The sequence below is a fragment of the Carlito syrichta genome, unplaced genomic scaffold (assembly GCF_000164805.1).
Source record: "Carlito syrichta isolate Samal-C Ts95f unplaced genomic scaffold, Tarsius_syrichta-2.0.1 Scaffold306975, whole genome shotgun sequence".
NCBI classification, from domain to species: domain Eukaryota; kingdom Metazoa; phylum Chordata; class Mammalia; order Primates; family Tarsiidae; genus Carlito; species Carlito syrichta.
The window spans coordinates 829,968-836,416 of NW_007251071.1; the positions used below are offsets into that span (position 1 = coordinate 829,968).

At 38.3% G+C, this 6,449-nt stretch overlaps 1 long non-coding RNA gene across 1 annotated transcript; it reads right to left on the reverse strand.

Annotated features, from left to right (window-relative positions):
• Nucleotides 1-2,296: 2,296 nt before the first annotated feature.
• Nucleotides 2,297-6,115, reverse strand: LOC110596116. The gene is made up of 3 exons (XR_002482284.1): nt 6,016-6,115; nt 5,651-5,903; nt 2,297-2,448 (listed from the first exon to the last, which is right to left on the reverse strand). It is a non-coding gene; the product is annotated as an uncharacterized LOC110596116 (long non-coding RNA).
• Nucleotides 6,116-6,449: the final 334 nt, after the last annotated feature.

Sequence of the window (6,449 nt, forward strand, 5' to 3'; positions counted from 1 at the left end):
AAAACCTTTTTATTCCAAAATAAATGTGTAGCTTTTTTTTTTACTTCATATGTGTATATGTACGTGTGTGTGTGTGTGTGTGTGTGTGTGTGTGTGTGTGTTTTGTAGGGAATTTCAAACTTTTCCTCTGAAGGTTTGGCAATTGAGTCATCCTACCAAAATAAATGACCCATAGATTAGCAGAAGAAAGGGCATACACACTTAGTAACATGCACATGGACCCACAGAGTTCCACAAGTATGGGACTCAAAGAGAGATCAGATGGTTGAAACATATTTCTTGTTAACTGGGGAGAGAGAAATGGAGGAAATTTATAAATTTTGAGGATTTGGGAATTATTTTTAGATAAAATTAGTAGGCCCAAAGAACAGACAATAGTTTTTAAATGCTTCTCTTGGGAAGCTGAATAGAACTAACAAGTTTTGGGAAGGTGAGGGGCAGAACTTCACTGTGAACAAAGATTGCCTTATTATGCAGATAAGGTTTCCCAGGTAATTTCTTGGAGTTGCCCTCAGAAGAACAGAAGAAAACTTTGCCTAGGTATGGTGACAGCTTTTAGTCTTTTCTCTAGTGGTTGATCTTTCCTGATCATTTGATGAAATTTCTATGGTGGGTGTTTTAAGACAGTTGCATTTCTTTTGGGAGAAGTTTTCTTCAGTCACATAAAGGAACTTCCAGAGAGCTCCCATCTGTGCTGGGGGGGTAGAAACAAGAGAAGGTTACAAAGTCCCTGGTTCTGGGGCAGTTTCTAAGGCCTTCCAATTTCTTTTCATTTTTGAGTTGGGATTTCATTCTGTTGCCCAGGCTGGAGTGCAGTGGCACAATCACTGCTCATGGCAGCCTCAACCTCCTGGGCTCAAGCAAGCCTCCAGCCTCCAGAGTGGCTGGTACTACAGGTGTGTGCCACTTCCTCAGGCTGATTTTTGTTTTTTTCTTTGTGTAGAGATGAGGTCTTGCTATGTTGCCCAGGTTAGTCTCAAATTCCTGGGCTCAAGCAATCTTCCTGCCTCAGACTCCCAAATTGTTGGGATTACAAGCATGAGCCACCAAACCTGGCTCCAATTTCTTTTATTTCTAAAGTGCTCTGCATGCTAAAGCAACATACTTTGGGGTCTTGTACCTTAAACCCAACATTGTATACATGTACATATAATACATTTAACTCAGAAATGAATTATTTTGGCTAAAGTGAGTCATCAATCTAAGCCTTAAACTCTAAGGTTATTTTCTCTGTATTGATAGTCACTTTCCCTCAAAATGTATGTTGAGTAATTTTATATCCCTTTGCTTATAATAGATTAAATATGTGCTAAGTTAAGGAATCTCTATTTTATCTCTTTGGTCTTTTTTTGGTTATTAATCCAATCAGAACAGTGTGTTGATACCTACTCTTTCTTGATAAGGCACTTTAATATGTAGTGATTCTACTTCTCAAATATTACCTTTAAAAAAAATAGACTTCTTATCACATTTACTTTAGTTATTAGTTTCTGCAAAATAATTCATTGGGATTATAAATAATATTGCTTAAATCTGTAAATTCACCTTAATATTATTTTAAGCTTCATCATTTCAGCTCTCTGGTCAGTAGGAGAGTATATCTCTCCATTTTTCACCAAAAGTCGTACAATGATAGACTTAAGAGAGTTTGGATATCATCTAAGTTCCAGTTTTAGGCCACCCTTCCCTCTACTCATACCATATTCTAGATGACTAAACCAAGATCCAGAGATTGACTTGTCTAAGAATCTGTATCTGATAAGAAAATAGCTGAAAATAGAATCCAGAACTCATCTCATGCTATATTTTTTTCTATGAGACCATTTATTCAGGTCTTTGTTTACTGTCTTTAAAGCTTTAAGACTACTTTTATATGTTTTACAGATCTTAGTTAGCTATATCCCAGTTAGTTTCTAGAAATTTTCTAGATTGTGATAGAACAAAAATAAGCATTGATTAGGGCAGGTAGAAGCCAAGTAAGTTTCTTTAGTGAGGAAAAATTGTGCAAAGTTTATTCCAGTTTCTTGTTCTTTCCCAAAAGGTCTTTTGGTAGAGAAAAGCAAATTGGTTTTTGAACAAATCTCCCTTTTTCTGGGTCACTCTATCTTATCTTTTTAAGGATTTTATTAACAATAATTGTTTCATGTGTACTCACAGTTTACAGGGAAGTTTGTTAGACATTCAGAGGGTGAAAGTTATAGAAATCTGTTTTTCCTGAAGATTCTTACAATCAAATTCAGGATATCAGATATATACCGCATCGGTTTCATGAAACAGAAACTACAAATACCAGTGCTTTAAACAATATATGGTTTTATTTGTCCTTCACGTAACAGAAAATTTGAAGGTAGGCAATCCACAGACAGTATACCAGCTCCACAGTGTCATCAGAAATCTGGGCTCCACACATTCTTCAACAGAAGACTGCTAGAGCTCTGGCCATCAGGACTAATCTCCCAGCAGAAAGAAAAGAAAGAGAAAAGGCCAGTGCTAGTCAGTTCCTCTTTAACTAGCTTTCTTGATAGACAGTGATGTCTGCTTCATCATTGCCCATAACCGTGTAATATGACCACCACTGGCTACAAGGGAGTTAGCTAGGCATATTGCTATTTGAAATAAAATCAAAGATCTATTTGTAAATAGAGGAGGATGGATATTGCTCTGGTGACTGGTAGACTCTATTACTTAGTGTATGAAGTAAAAGGTAAAACATAAAGTAGTGCTTTGTTTAGGCTAAGACCATAGGGTCAAGAATATAAGATTAATGCATGGACTTGATGTTTGCTAAGTGAGATTTAGACAAATGGTGATGGGAATAGGTCATTTTAAGATCAGAAAGTGTCTGAGCAAGGATGAGGCAAGAGTTGTCACAGCTGGTTAAAGGAGAATGGTGGTAGGGAGGTAGGGAGTGTAGCAATGTACAGACATTCAGGGATGGATTATCAGCGCTGCTTACCAATCACTATTTTCTTCATTAAACCTTCATAACAGTAATTAACATTTATTAAAACCAACTGTGTGCCAAAGGGTTTGCTACATTGTCTCTAATCCTTTCAATAACCCCATTTTAGGGAGAAGAAAATAGAAACTGAGACAGATTGAATATTTGACCAAGGTCATGCATCTTTTAAATTTAAGGTATTCTGACTGGGGTCAATCTTACACAATTCACTTCTTTACTTAGGATTGGGGGTGGGTATGGGTGGGTTAAACTTCTGCTATTTCTTGATATTTTCTGAATTCTAAACTTTAGCAGAACTTTACAAACTCTTCAACTAACTAGCAGTGTAATCATGGATAAGGTACTTAATCTTCCTGGATTTGAATTTGTTTCCTTATTACTCATACAAAACCAGACAGATATTACAAGAAAAGAGCACTACAGACTAACATCCTTCATGAACACAGATGCAAAAATTCTAAAAACTTGTAATCCATGAAATCCAACAATATATAAAACAAGCAATAAAATAGATAAAGGGGGCTTTATTGCATAAATACTAAGTTGGTCTGATGTTTGAAAATCAAGTAATATACTTAAAAATAGAAAAAAATATATATCAATAATTGTAGAGAGGCATTTGACAAACTTCCAACATTCCTTCCTAATAAAAAACTCAACACACTACAAATAGATGGGAAATTCCTCAATCTGATAAAGAGCAACTATGAAAAACTTATAGCTAATATTATACTTAATGGTGAAAGACTGAATGCTTTTCCTCTAAGATCAGGAATAAGACAAGGATGGTCACTCTCACCACTTCTATTAAAGTTCTAGCCAGTTCAATAAGGCAAGAAAAACTAATCAAAGGCATTTGTAGTGAGAAGGAAAAAGTAAAACTCTTTCTTCACAGATGACATGATTATCTATGTGGAAAATCTGATAAAATCCATAAAAATGTTACTAGAACAAATAAATGTTTAGCAAGATTGTAGAATATAGATCAATTATGAGATCTACATAAGCAATCAAATTGAACTTAATAAAACATTACTGGCTGGGTTTGGTGGCTCAGTCTGTAATCCCAGCACTCTGGGAGATTGAGGCAAGTGGATTGTCTGAGTCCGCAGGTTCGAGATCAGCCTGGGCAACTTGGTGAGACCTCAACTCTACAATAAATAAAAATTAGCTGGGCGTGGTAGCATGTGCCTGTAGTTCCAGCTACTTGGAAGGCTGAGGCTGAAGGACCACCGGAGCCCAGCAGGCTGATGCTGGTGTGGCTGTGAGTGTGCCACTGCACTCCAGCCTGGGTGACAGAGTGAGACTCCACCTCAAAAAACAAACAAAAAACAATATCACAGCATTAAAAATATAAAATGCTTTAGGATAAATCTGTCAAAATATGTGCAAGACCTATACACTGAAAATCACAAAACATTACTGATAGATGTTAAAGAAGATGTAAATAAATGGAGAGGCATATCTCACACAAGTCAGATGATTCAATATTGTTATGATATCAATTCTTCCCAAATTTACAGATAGAGTCAATGTAATCCCATCCAAAATTCAAGCAAGCTGATTTGTAGAAATTGAGAAGTTGAATCTAAAATTTATGTTGAAATAAAAAATACTTAAACTAGCCAAAATGACCTTGAAAAAGAACAGAAGTATAGCACAAAAATTAGCTAATTTCAAATCTAGTAATTGGGACATTGTAGCACTGATGCAAAAATAGGCAAATTGATTAATGGGACAGAATAGAAAATCCAGAAATAGACCCATAAGTAGATGAAAAACTGATTTTTGACATAGATTCAAAGGCAGTACAGTGAAGAAAGGAAGTCTTTTCAACAAATGATGCTGGAACAATTGAATATTGATATACACAAAAACGAAAACAGAACAAAAAATTTTGCCAAATACAAAAATGAACTTCAAAATGGGTCATAAATCTAAATATAAAACTTAAAACTTTACAACACAGGAGAAAATCTTTGTGATCTCGGTTTAGGCAAAGATTTCTTAACTATGACAACAAAAAGCACAAGACAAAAAAAATTGATGAATTAGACTTCATCAAAATTGAAAACCTCTGTTCTTCCTAAGACACTATTAGGAGCTAGAAAAGACAAGCCACAGATGGGAGCAAATATTTGTAAAGCATATATTTGATTTCAAAAATTGTATCTAGAATAAATAATTGAGTTCAAACTCAAACAACCCGATAATAAACGGGTAAAAGGCTTGAATAGGCACCAAAAGAAAATATATTCACTGCAAATGAGCACAAGAAAAGATGTGTAACATTATTTCCCAGTCGAGAATGCAAAAATAAAACCACTATGCGCTACCACTACACACTATTGCAATGCCTACAATTGAAGAGTCTGGACATCTCGAATGGTGGCAAAGATGAAGAGGAATTGGAACTGACACACACTGTTGGTGGGATATAAAGTGAAACAACCATTTTGAAAACAGTTTGGCTGTTTCTTTTAAAGTTATGCCAACATTATATAATGTAGCCATTCAGTTTCCAGGTTTTTGCCCAAGATTTATCCATACCAAGCTTTGTACAGGAATGTTCCAAGCAGCTGTAGTTCTTTTCCCTTCCTCTCTCCCTCTCTCTCCCCCTCTCTCCCTCCGTCCTTCCTTTCCTCCCTTCCCCTCTTTCGTTTTTTGGTCGGGGTCTCACTCTCTCACCCAAGCGGGAGTGCAGCTGCACGATCTCAGCTCTCGGCAGTCTCTACCTCTTGGGCTCAGGCGATCCTTCCTCCTCAGCCTCCTGAGTAGCGGGGACTACAGGCGCGCCACCACGGCCCGGCTCAATTGTTGATTTTCTGTAGAAAGGTGATCTCGCTCTATTGCCCAGCTGGCCTCGAACTCCTGGACTTAAGCAATCCACCGCCTTGGCCTTTCAAAGGCGTGAGCTACCACTCCGGGTGCAGCTGTAGTTCTTATAAGGAAAAATCGAAAGGAACCTAAATCAACGGGTAACTGGATAAATACGTGGTGGCATATGTATAAACGGAATACTACTCAGCAAACAAGGAATAAACGACGGCTACCTGCAAAAGCCTGCAGCCATGTCAAGATAATGATGCTGCATGAAAGAGGCCGGCTTGTACGATTGTCTGATTTCATTTATAGGCAACTCTAGAGAATGCAAACAAACTAAAACAGATTCGAGTTTGGGCTGGGGTGAGTGGAGAGGGGGATGGGCGAAGTGGGGTGGGGCAGGGCAGGAGCAGGAAAGGAGAAGCTGGCAGGGGCGTGAGGGCGTTGGGAGAGGGAGAAGGAGGCTAGGGAGGGTCAAGGGCAGGGGCGGAGGAAGAGTAGGAGGTGGAAGACGGTATGGGAGGGGCGGGGCCGACGAAGTGAGGGGTGAGGGAGAAGGAGCCTGGGAGGCGTGCGGGCTCGGGGTAGCGGGTGAGGATAGGGAGAAGAGGGGTGGAGGAAGAGTGGTGAGAACGTGGAGGAGAAACGGCGACCGGGAGAAGGT